This window comes from Aphis gossypii, chromosome X (genome assembly GCF_020184175.1).
Source record: "Aphis gossypii isolate Hap1 chromosome X, ASM2018417v2, whole genome shotgun sequence".
Taxonomy (NCBI): domain Eukaryota; kingdom Metazoa; phylum Arthropoda; class Insecta; order Hemiptera; family Aphididae; genus Aphis; species Aphis gossypii.
This window is the reverse complement of record NC_065533.1, coordinates 39,172,710-39,184,032: the sequence shown is the minus strand read 5'-3', so window position 1 is coordinate 39,184,032 and position 11,323 is coordinate 39,172,710. Positions and strand designations below refer to the sequence as shown.

General features: G+C 26.1%; 1 long non-coding RNA gene and 2 pseudogenes across 2 annotated transcripts; 1 reads left to right on the top strand and 2 right to left on the bottom strand.

Moving 5' to 3' along the window:
• The first annotated feature begins 744 nt into the window (after window positions 1-744).
• LOC114129470 (uncharacterized) lies at window positions 745-2,451 on the top strand (annotated as a pseudogene).
• Window positions 2,452-2,776: 325 nt separating this feature from the next.
• Window positions 2,777-3,330, bottom strand: LOC114129473 (uncharacterized; annotated as a pseudogene).
• Window positions 3,331-7,571: 4,241 nt separating this feature from the next.
• LOC126551879 (uncharacterized) lies at window positions 7,572-10,322 on the bottom strand. Of its 2 annotated transcripts, XR_007605763.1 has the most exons (4): window positions 9,862-10,322; window positions 8,179-8,246; window positions 7,967-8,114; window positions 7,572-7,904 (listed from the first exon to the last, which is right to left on the bottom strand). It is a non-coding gene; the product is annotated as an uncharacterized LOC126551879 (long non-coding RNA). The 2 variants fall into 2 exon arrangements; XR_007605764.1 differs by lacking the exon at window positions 8,179-8,246.
• Between the last annotated feature and the right edge of the window lie 1,001 nt (window positions 10,323-11,323).

The following is an 11,323-nucleotide window of genomic DNA, read 5'->3' as shown; positions in this document are numbered from 1 at the left end:
ATATAATAGGTAATGTAACATAGATTAATTTCAACTAACAACATTAAGCCACTATGGTCTTTATCATATCTTAGAAACGAGAGATGGTATTTTTGGCCAATTTTATTACTTGTAATAATTTGCGCCACAAATAGGTACATTTGTGTAGGTACATATGTAATTTGAGTCAAAATATAAAAATTATTAATATTTTTATATCAAATAAACTTATCATGTATCAAGTAATAATTTAATACGGAAGAATTAAATTTTAAAACTAATGGTAATTGTTTTAAGTATGTGAGATCAGTATTGAATGTTTTCTAGCAAAAAAAAAAAAAAGATATTGTTTTATTCATTATTCTTATATTATACTATTAAGTTGTATAATTTTTAAAAATCTCCAATAAATTTATCATGTATTAAGTAATATTGTACAGCCATTAGTAGCTAACGTGTATTAAATAATGAAACTCGGCATTGGCAAAATGTATTTGAGCGTTTAATGGCAATCATTGAATTTCTTGGTAAATAATGTTTACCTTTTCGAGGTACATAAACGGGGAATGGTAAACACCTACAAATGTAGTGTAATCTCCTACAAAAGATAGGGTTAACTCCTACAATAGGCACTGTGCAGCCGCTGGAAAACAGCGCACCGTCGTAGTGAACATACGCAACTTTTGTATGATAATTAAATAATTTACCATGGTTATTTATATTATTAAAAAAATTTTTATTTACTTTTGTTATGTTTTTCGTAGTCACTTTACTTACTATGAAATATATCAATTGGTGATTAAATAGTTTATAAATTACAATTTATATTTTATTAATTCAGTTTGTTAAGTTTGTTTTAAATTGTATCTACTGTTTACTGTTATACATATATTAAGGTAATAAGGTTCCTACTTACATGAACATATTATATTACACACATACTAAAATAGATTTGAGATTTCTACTTCATAATGATTCAACCAGATATCATCCTTAACTGTGGTTATAGAAACATTACATACAATTGTGAATTTAAAAATAATAAGGGCTTTAAGTTGTTTGAAAGTGGTCATGTGCAAACAGTATCTGAAGTACAACAGCCGAATGGTTATGTTATTAGGCAGACGTCAGTCACTCTGCCACCTTAAAAAGTTACATTTGAAGTATGTACAAAAATGAAATGAAATTAAGTAACTATTCTAATTCTTAAATTGTATTTATAGATAGATCCCTTTAGAAATGTAACTCATTGTTTTTGTGAATGCCCTGCTGGAGCTGGGAATAAGTGTAAGCACATTGCTGCACTTGTTAATTATATAAATAATGAAGAGAGTAATTCAAAAACAAATGCAGAACAAGAATGGGGAAAGCCTTCAAAATCAGCAGAAGTTAAGTACAAAAAAGGCAGAACCATTGAAAATCTATTTCCTAGAAAGAAAAAAAAATATTAAAAAATTATTATTATTATTATTATTTTCAAATTATTCTAAATCTGAAATTAATTCAACTAACAGAACTATTAGTCATAAAGAACTTGTGAATGAATATAAAATCCTAGAAATTCCTTGTATTCTAAGTAAAATGATTGAAAAAGAAGTACAAAGTGAGGTTGATACTGAGTGTCAGAGATGTCTATTAGATTTGTTAAACAAGGTGGAAAAGTCAGTAGACACTGATTTTTTAAACTTTATTCTCACTAAACAATATTCATATGATATTGCCTTACCACCAATGATAGGTTGTTAATTTCCTTTAAACTTGAATGAAAATAAATTTTATATGAATAATATTGTAGTTGATTCAACACAAATTATAGACATATTTAATGAGACTAAAATGCAGTCTGAGAGTAAAAAATGGAAAGAAGTTTGAATGAATAGAATATCAGCTAGCGTTAAAGCTCATAAGATAAAACTTGCAAAAATGTATTGGTTGAAAATCAAGAAAGGTTAGCAGAGCCTTTACTAATAGAAAAAGAATTGGATCATCATGGAAAAATTAATGTGTCTTAAGGTAATAAGTATGAAAGTGAAGCAATCATGTTTTATAGCAAAATGTTTAGTAATATAATTATTTTTAAGTGTGGAGTATCACTCATTCACAAAGGCCATGGATTTGTGCAAGTCCTGATGGTCTTGTTATTGAAAATAAAGTTCCTAAAAAAATTTTAGAAGTTAAATGTCCAATATCATGCCAAAATAAACCTATATAACAAAAAAGTGTAATGTGCCTTACTTAGGATATAAGAATAATAAAATCTTTTTAAAAACAACACATCAATATTATACTCAGTGTCAAATTTTAATGTATTGCACTGATATAAGTCATTGTGATTTATTGGTGTACAATAAAATAGACCCACTAGTGATTACAATTGAGAAGAATGTTTTATTTTTACAAACCCTTTTAAAAAAACTGGAATATTTTTATTTTTATTTTTATTTTTACTTACCAAAATGTATACTTGAATAAAGATTTTATTAAGTTGTTCGTTTGTTTATAAAACCTATGGAACATTTAATATTAAATAAATAAGATATACTTGTTTTTTTACATAATTTTAAATATTAATAATATTTTACATTGTAATAGTTTTACAGAATTTGTTAATTAAGAATAATATGATTTAAAAATAAATGTTACACTGTTAATCATTAATTATTGGGTCTTGTAAATTAATTAACACACAACATACATGCATAATATCATCAACATGAGGTAACAAATCTATGGTTATTTTATTTAAAATTCCCAAAGTTTTAAAATATAAAATGTTTTGTTTTGCTCACTAAAGAATTTAGAACAGAATAAAATATTCTTGACATGGTTGTACGATTAACATTAAATAATACTCCAATAGCTGAATATGATATACCCAATTTAATTTTGATGAGAAAAATCCTTAACCTATTTTCTTTACTCACAGTACTGTAACAAGAATCAGACATAAATGAAAGTAGCAAGTTGAAAACTTTAACTATAGTACTGGTTAAATCTTTAATTGTGCCTCGTTAGTTATAGAATGATAACCTAATAAAGAATCCATATTTAAACAAGATATATCTGGACCACAAGCAATGACAAAATGTTCACTACAAATAACAGAATGAGGTTTAGGGTACCACAATTGACCATTATTGCTAAAACCAGATTTACAGAGTTAAATTTGAATACATTATCCATGAACAAATACATTATGCTTTTATTTAGCTTACTCTAAATGTTTAACTGCATAAATCAATTGTTTTTTTAATTCACTCTGGTAAGGCTTTTTTGGAAAATTATAAAACTTAACATTTGTAGTGTTTTATAAGTATTACTACAGTTAACAACACAGCAGATTTTACTCATTTTTAACAACAAATAGGTAATAAATAGAGAGGTAATAGGTAATAGGTAATAAATAAAGAGATATAGAGTCAATAAATACAAATAATTAAAAATAGGTATTTAAAATTGTTTTAATTATTAATAATAGTATACCATAATACAATATCCATATAACATTATCATACAAAAACGGCATGCATACACAACCGCGAGCGCTAGTGTATGTCTGCACGGTGTCTATACTCTATAGATAGTGTTAACTCCTATAAAAAATAGTGTTAACTCCTATAAAAAATAGTGTTAACTACTACAAAAAATTAATACCGCTCGTATTGCTGTAAAAAATATCAGTCTTGCAATACATTAAAACATAAAATAAAAATTGTTTGAAAAATATAATAAAAATGTTAATAAAACAATGGTCATAATCACTTAATCCTAAAACAAAAAATGTTTGAAAAAAATAATAAGACAATAGTCATAATTATTTAATTCTAAAACAAAAATTGTTTGAAAAATACCATAAAACAATAATCAAAATCATATATGTTTAAAATAAAAATTTTTTGAAAAAAATAACAAAAAATTCAATAAAACAATACCAAGTCATAATCATAATCATTTACGTATATTTTTATGGCATACTTTGGAGATAAACTCTAAACGTGAAATTTCTCCTCGTATATATTTATATTTTTGATTAAGTATAAATTGATAATTAGAAATAGTTTTTGTTTGTCTGCATTGTGTTGTATGACTGCTTCTAATTTTAATGTATGTTTCGGTCTGTATATCTTTCAAAACTTTCACAAATAAATGGAGATTTGGATGATGATGATAAAAACTACTATTAAATCTTAAATGAAATGATTCACATGCATTAGTAGTATCATTAGAAGACCACATTTTTGGAGGGAATAATGAAAACGAAAAAGTATAATTTTCAGATAAATAGTCGCAATATTGTTGGACTTTATCGTTAGATGGCATATTTTCTAACAAATCAAATACAAAGCAATCTTCAATATCGTTAGCATCTTGCAATAATGGTAAACCGAATGTGAGAACTAAAAATTTTCCAATTTCAGATTTACCATTATTGTAATCATTCGTTAGGCCTAATTGCTGAATTTTTCTGTACCAATTTTGGCATAAATGAAAATTACAACCATGAATTTGCACTGTTGGCCAAATATTTTTAATTGCATTATGAATAGCAATTTTAAAGTCCACCACAACTGTAACTGGTTGAAATTGTAAATTATTTTGCAAGCAAATTTTGATAGTTTTTAAAAATAATGTACTGTAAGTATGGCTATTTTTGTCAGGAAGCAAAGCAAAGACTAATGGTACATAATTTTTATTCTTAAAACCATGAATAGTGAATAACTGCAAAAAATATTTTGTACAATAATTAAAAGTATCAACTAAAAAAATTTTTTCGTTAGAACAAAGAAATTTTAAATTTTCTATACAAGAAAATATAATAATATGGTTATCTTGATCATTTAATAAAACAAATTGTTCAGAACGGTTTGTTTTTATATCCATTAAATTTAATGTATCGTGAACTTCTTCAATACTTTTAGGCAAAGGTGGCAAAATAGATTTACGTGCATTATATACATTTCGTTTAATATAATAGACATCAGTTGTATTTAAATTATTGTCATTATTAAAAGTTTTGATTTCAGTTGAAATAAACTTGGAAGTATTTTCTACAATATTGTCTTCACTTACTTTCCTTTTCAATAAATTATTGACTTCTTGGCGATTTAATGTAGTATCTTCATCATGATTGTGAATTAGAACTACATTTTTTTCAATAATTTCATCCTCTGAATTATTTGTGTAAATTTTACTTTGACACTTATTATTAATACAACGCCAAGTTTTTTGGCCACTTTTTGCAGTATAATGTAAAAAAAATTTATATTTATCAACTATTAATAACCTTTTACCATTCTGACTATACATGAATTCCATTGCAATTTGTAATAATGTACGACTATAAAAGTGACTAACTTAACTACACAAAACGGTGAAAGACACAAAATATTCACTAGACTAAACTCAAACAATTTACAATACACAGTTATACGGTTACGAGCGGACTACGATATCGGCAATAAACGCCAATTTGTTCGGAAATTTCCGATACAGGGGGGCTATTCTCAAATCAATCGAAATTGGTTGTCGATAATATTTATTCGATTGTCAACTTTCGATCAAAATAATTGATTCGATCTTTATTTTTCGATTTACGCTTTTCTCAAAAGCTAATCGAATATTTAAATATCAAATACATGATTTTCAATCGAGTTTTCGATTATCGTAATGTTATCACTAAAATGCTAGTTATTCCATGAGATAATAATTTATTCGGCTGAAAACAGTTGTTTAACTGGGTCAAAACAAAAATTGGGTATTACTCACAGCATTAATCAGCACTTTGAACTTTAAGCACAACAATTCTATAGAAAGTGTCACTATTAAATACTTGACAAAAGGCCATACCCATATGTCAGCAGATGGAGTTCATGGAAACATAGAGAAAAAATTTAAGCAAGTAAGGTATATATATATGATATTATGATCTCAAGAATAAAATTAAGGAAAGTAGAACAAATTTAAACATTATTTGATCAAACACATTTTTTTAATTGGTCAAGCAAGAAACGATCCACTACCATAAAGAATGACCTAATAAAAGGTTTTAAATTGTCGAGTCTAGTGATGGTAACATTTTTTAAAGGATCTACCAAAATAGAATACTATACTAACTTTAATGAGGCACCAAAAGAATTAGACTTTTTACAAAAAAAAATTTTAAAAACCATCATTGATTATGAACCAGACAAAATCATAGAACCACGAGGTATAAACATTGAAAAAAAAATGAAATAGTAAAAAAATTACTTCCATTAATGCCAAATAATAGAAAACATTTTTGGACTACCTTACCAGTTTCTGCAACTTCTGAAGACCTAGTCAGTGAAATTGGACTATCAGATACTTTTATTAATGAATGTGCAGAATGATGTATTTTTTATTACTTATTTGTGAATTATTACACTAGTAAGTATTCTTAACTTGGTTAATTATACTTTTATATTATATTTTATCATTTTACCCAATGTGAACAGAAAGGACTGCAATTTATTTTTAATTTTATAGTTTTTTAATTTGTTTTATTTTAAGTAGGTAGGAACACCTCACTTTATTAATTGTTATTTATAAATTTATATTTGTAAATATAAAAGTAAATACTTTTATATTATATTTTATCATTTTACCAAATGTGAACAGAAAGGACATTTATGCTGCAATTTATTTTTAATGTTTTTTTAAATTTGTTTTATAAGTAGGTAGGAACACCTCACTTCATTAATTGTTATTTATAAATTTATATTTGTAAATATAAACTACTTAAAAGAATTTACAATTTTTAAATACTACGATATTGTGTTTTATATTAGTTATTTCGTTTAATTCAACTCACAAATCCCAGATTAAAACCAAGTAACTGCTATAACTTTGGAGCCAATAAAAAAAAAAAAAAATATTCAACACATATATAATTTGGAGGTTCATAATACAGGGTTACAATATTGTGTGATTAAAATTTTTCAGCGGCCTGTTAATGTTTAGAAAATTGGCTCTCCTGAACAATTTCACAAAGTGTAGTTACTGTGTTTTAGTTTTGTTCAGCCAAATGGACAATTAATTTCTAAATAAGTAAATGTTTAAAAAAAAAAGTGTTTTAGTAAACACAATCTTCTTAAACGATCGATGGAGATGTCCAATGATGCGAGTTCTCTTTCAAAGGTTAGAAATGATATCATTAAAGATTATTATGCTCAGAAACTTCTTCTTTGAGGAAGGATTGTAATAGCGAAAGAAGAAAAAGTTAAAATAATGAGGGCTGCAGCCTTTAAGGAGGAATGAATATTTTCTAATTAATTTTTTTATGTAATGAAAAGTTAAATAATAATCTGTGATAAATACATAAGTTTTAAAAGGAACTTAAAAGTGTAATAGTTTATGTTTATATATTTTATTTTGTTAATGTTAATGTTATTTGAGTAATACTTTTATTTTTAAATTTTGTTAATTAAAATACATACAATGTTATCCTTATGAGTAATCATCCTCTAAGGAAGTATATAATATATTAGATACTATGTACCATTATATGAAATAATTAATCTTAAATGTTCATAACTGTTATAAATACAAGTGTTTAATAAAGTGTATTCAAATTCAAATATAAAAAAAGTTTTTATTAGTTCAAAATATAACAACATTTTTCATTATAAAATGTGACTGTTATGTGAAATACAATTGGATTAAATGTTGTTGAAAATTTCTTCCTGCAGAGAGCTCTGGGTTTATTCTATTTCCTCCATCGTTTATAGGTACTATATCAGAAATTACATCTAGATCCTCTGCTTCGACTTCATCATTATTATTAATAATAGGCAATTAATTAGCTATACAAATGTTATGTAGTATTGTGCATGCGTTGATTATAGTTGCAGCTTTTTCAGGATGATAATGAAGTACTCTGTGCTTAAGTAGGCATCTGTATTAAACTTAATTAATTATGCAGTTATTATTTTAGATTAGTTTGCTTAAAAAAATAAAAAATAAGTACCGAAAACGCATTTTGAGTACTCCATTACAACGCTCTATAATAGATCTTGTTTTACATAGCCATTTGTTGTACTGTTCCGCTGGAGTATTTGGTTCTGGATTATATAGCGGTGTCTGTATTCATGGTCAGAGTCCATACCCTGAATCTCCTTATAAAAATAAAATAAAACCTACATTTTAAATCACCATTAAATATTTATTTTTACATTATACCTAATAAAAAATATGATGTATGTCCGATTGAATGGAGATGTTCTAAAAGTCCTTGTACTTGACTTAATCTAAATTTGAATTAAAAATTCCAATACAGTATACGCAATGGTATGGTTATGATAATGGCTCAAACATGAAAGGTCATCATTCTGGTGAAAGGAGCTTTTCAAAATTAAAAATAATTAAAAACTATTTAAGGTTTTCTACGAATCAAGAAAGGCTAAGTGATCTTGCTACAATTTCTATTGAAAAAGAAGTAATGGAAAATCTGAAGTTTAAAAATTGGTTCTAGGTCACTTTGTACGGTCAAGCAATAAAAGTGCGAAACGCGAACACTTTGTACAGTCTGTTAAAAAAGTACTTTGCAGAACGCTGACACTTTGTACTATTATATAGGTATACAAAGTATATCTAATATCTTATAAATATAAGTTTTATCGGTACCTAAGTAGTAACTAGTAATTATGTATAGTGTTAATTATTAAAATTAAAAAATTAAAAGCTAAAAGCAAATTGTTATAAAATATTGTATAATAATAATAATCTAAACAATCAATAATATCGTTCTATCATCTATTATTGGGTAATACAATTGTGGCAATAGACTTCAGAAAAGACAGAAATCCTATACTGCTGACAATAATAAGCTATTTACTTTGTGTAACCACTAACCAGCATCAAAGATAAGAAATATACCTACAATTTTTAAATTCCATATAGGTACATTACATGTAGTTTTTAACTATTATTCTTATTGTTTGACTTTCATACTTGACAGACTCGTATTTCCATACTATACTATTTTTATTTTTATTTTTTATTAGCTAATAATTTAAAAATCTGTAATATTAATAACTGTTATAGCTCAATACTATTTTTGTATTCAAAATTTGCTGACTGATTTTGCCCAAAAAAAGGCTTGCAAAATTAATTTCATTTAATACAATATATTAAATAATATTAAATATTATTTTTGATTTTTCAGTTATATATTTTTTAATATTTAATTAAATACATAATGTTGATCTATGATAACGATAATGAATGTATAACGATCGGGCAACTTAAATTAGATTCGCCTAGGGCGGCAAAAAACCTACGACCGGCTCTGTGTACGGGCTGAGAACGAATATTATTAATCCGTGCGCCCGGTAACCGATATACTAACTCCGTAGCGCTATTATATACTCATACACCGACCGACCCGTGTAAAAATGTGTACATATTGTGTATTATATGTGTATAGCACTCTGCACTCAACAGGGAGTGGCCAGATTTGCCGAGCAAGACCCGTGAGTGCTGCTGTGCTAGTATTTGGTGGTGTGTGTAATGTGTATGTTTATGTTTGTGTGTACTTTCATTAGAATAAAATATCAACACGTATTTCCAATATTTTAAATAGTACAATAATATAATATACTTCAAACAATACACAATAAATAAGTATTAAAAATTGGTTGTCTGAAGCTATTTGAGCCGTAAAGAATAATAAAAAATATGTCTAAATAGTAAATAGTAGGTGTAATATGTGTATACATAAAAAATAATAGTAATCGACTGCCCTTTTGGCCCTACAGGTAAACAATAATATACATAGAGATAGCCTTTTTGGCTCAATAATAAAATGTATTAAGTAAATATTTAATATTAACTTAAATAATAATAATACAAAGAAAAACTCACAACTTTGTCGGTGCTCCTAATCTGGCCTACATATATAATATATAATAATTGCACACGCGCAGACACTAGTTTACAATAATTATAAGTAGGTAAATAATAAATGTGGCGATTAGCGCCAATAAAACAGTAATAATAGTACTGAAAAAGGTGACAATTCGCGAACACGTAATAAATAAAATATAAATGTAGTGGCGATTATCGCACACAATATATCAAAAAAAATGTGACGATTAGCGTCTACATAGTTTTTAAGTACTGGCGATTCGCGTCAATACAAAAATATAATGAAATAAAAGAATAGTGGTGATTCGCACCTATAAGATATTCTAAATACCTACTAGTCTTCAGGGCTCACAACTCACAATAATAAAGTAAATAATAAATTAACTATTCGAGTAAATTTTAAAAACAATAATTGCACGCACATCATATGTTACCGCGACAACGTACGGGACGAGAAGTGACTTTTTCGGCGGCCGTGTTAAAAACCGCGCACCAATGAGCCGGCGGCGGCTGATAACGCGTCGACGCATATTTCTATAATTAACATAGGTATTATATAATTCACAGACGACAATTAAAAACAAAAATATGGAAATATAATAATGATTTTTTTTCACACATAGGTTGAAAAACCAGTAAAAAACGTTTTATTCTATTTTAAAATCTTGGGTATAAAACAAAAAATTTTATGAATTTCTAACTACAAAATAATTTACTAATGTTATGAATTTTGCCTAAAAATAAATAAAAAAATAACTCAAAAATAACTGAAAAATTTTATTGTAAATAAAAACGATAATATAACCCTTTGATGAAAGTTGGACATGTGTACAAATCTCCGTTTTTTCTTAATTTTTTGTTTGTTTTCTCCAATAATAAAAATAAATACTGGGAATTTTTAATTTTGATTAGATCCAATTTGAATAATTTGATATCCAAAATTATCTCCATATCATTTTATTGACAGTTTAGCCGTATCGTGTGCTCATCTACAAAAAAACATATTATGATAAAATCATTATGAATGTATTATTCATTGCTCTGCTCAGAATACAAAAATATGGATTTTTGACAATAATAAAATAGTATCATGAGTAATTCACCAATAATCATCACTATTTATATTTGAAAAATTTATTCAAATCATGATTTTTGGAATTTTTAAATATACTTAAAGACTTCAAATTCTTGGAATTTTTTTCTATTACTTAAGGATTATTATCCTTGGTGTAGATAGATTTATTTAGTGGATAATTTTTTTTTTTTTAATTTTTTCATACGTAGTTGAATATTCAAATGAGTTATTTCTCAGTTATTAAAATATTTATATTAAGAATAGGTTAGGTTCCTTTAAAAATAATTTTTTAAAAGAATAAAATATCTAAATGTACTTAATATAAAATATAATGTGATATAATAATAATAAAAATAATATAATATAACATAATATATAATAGGT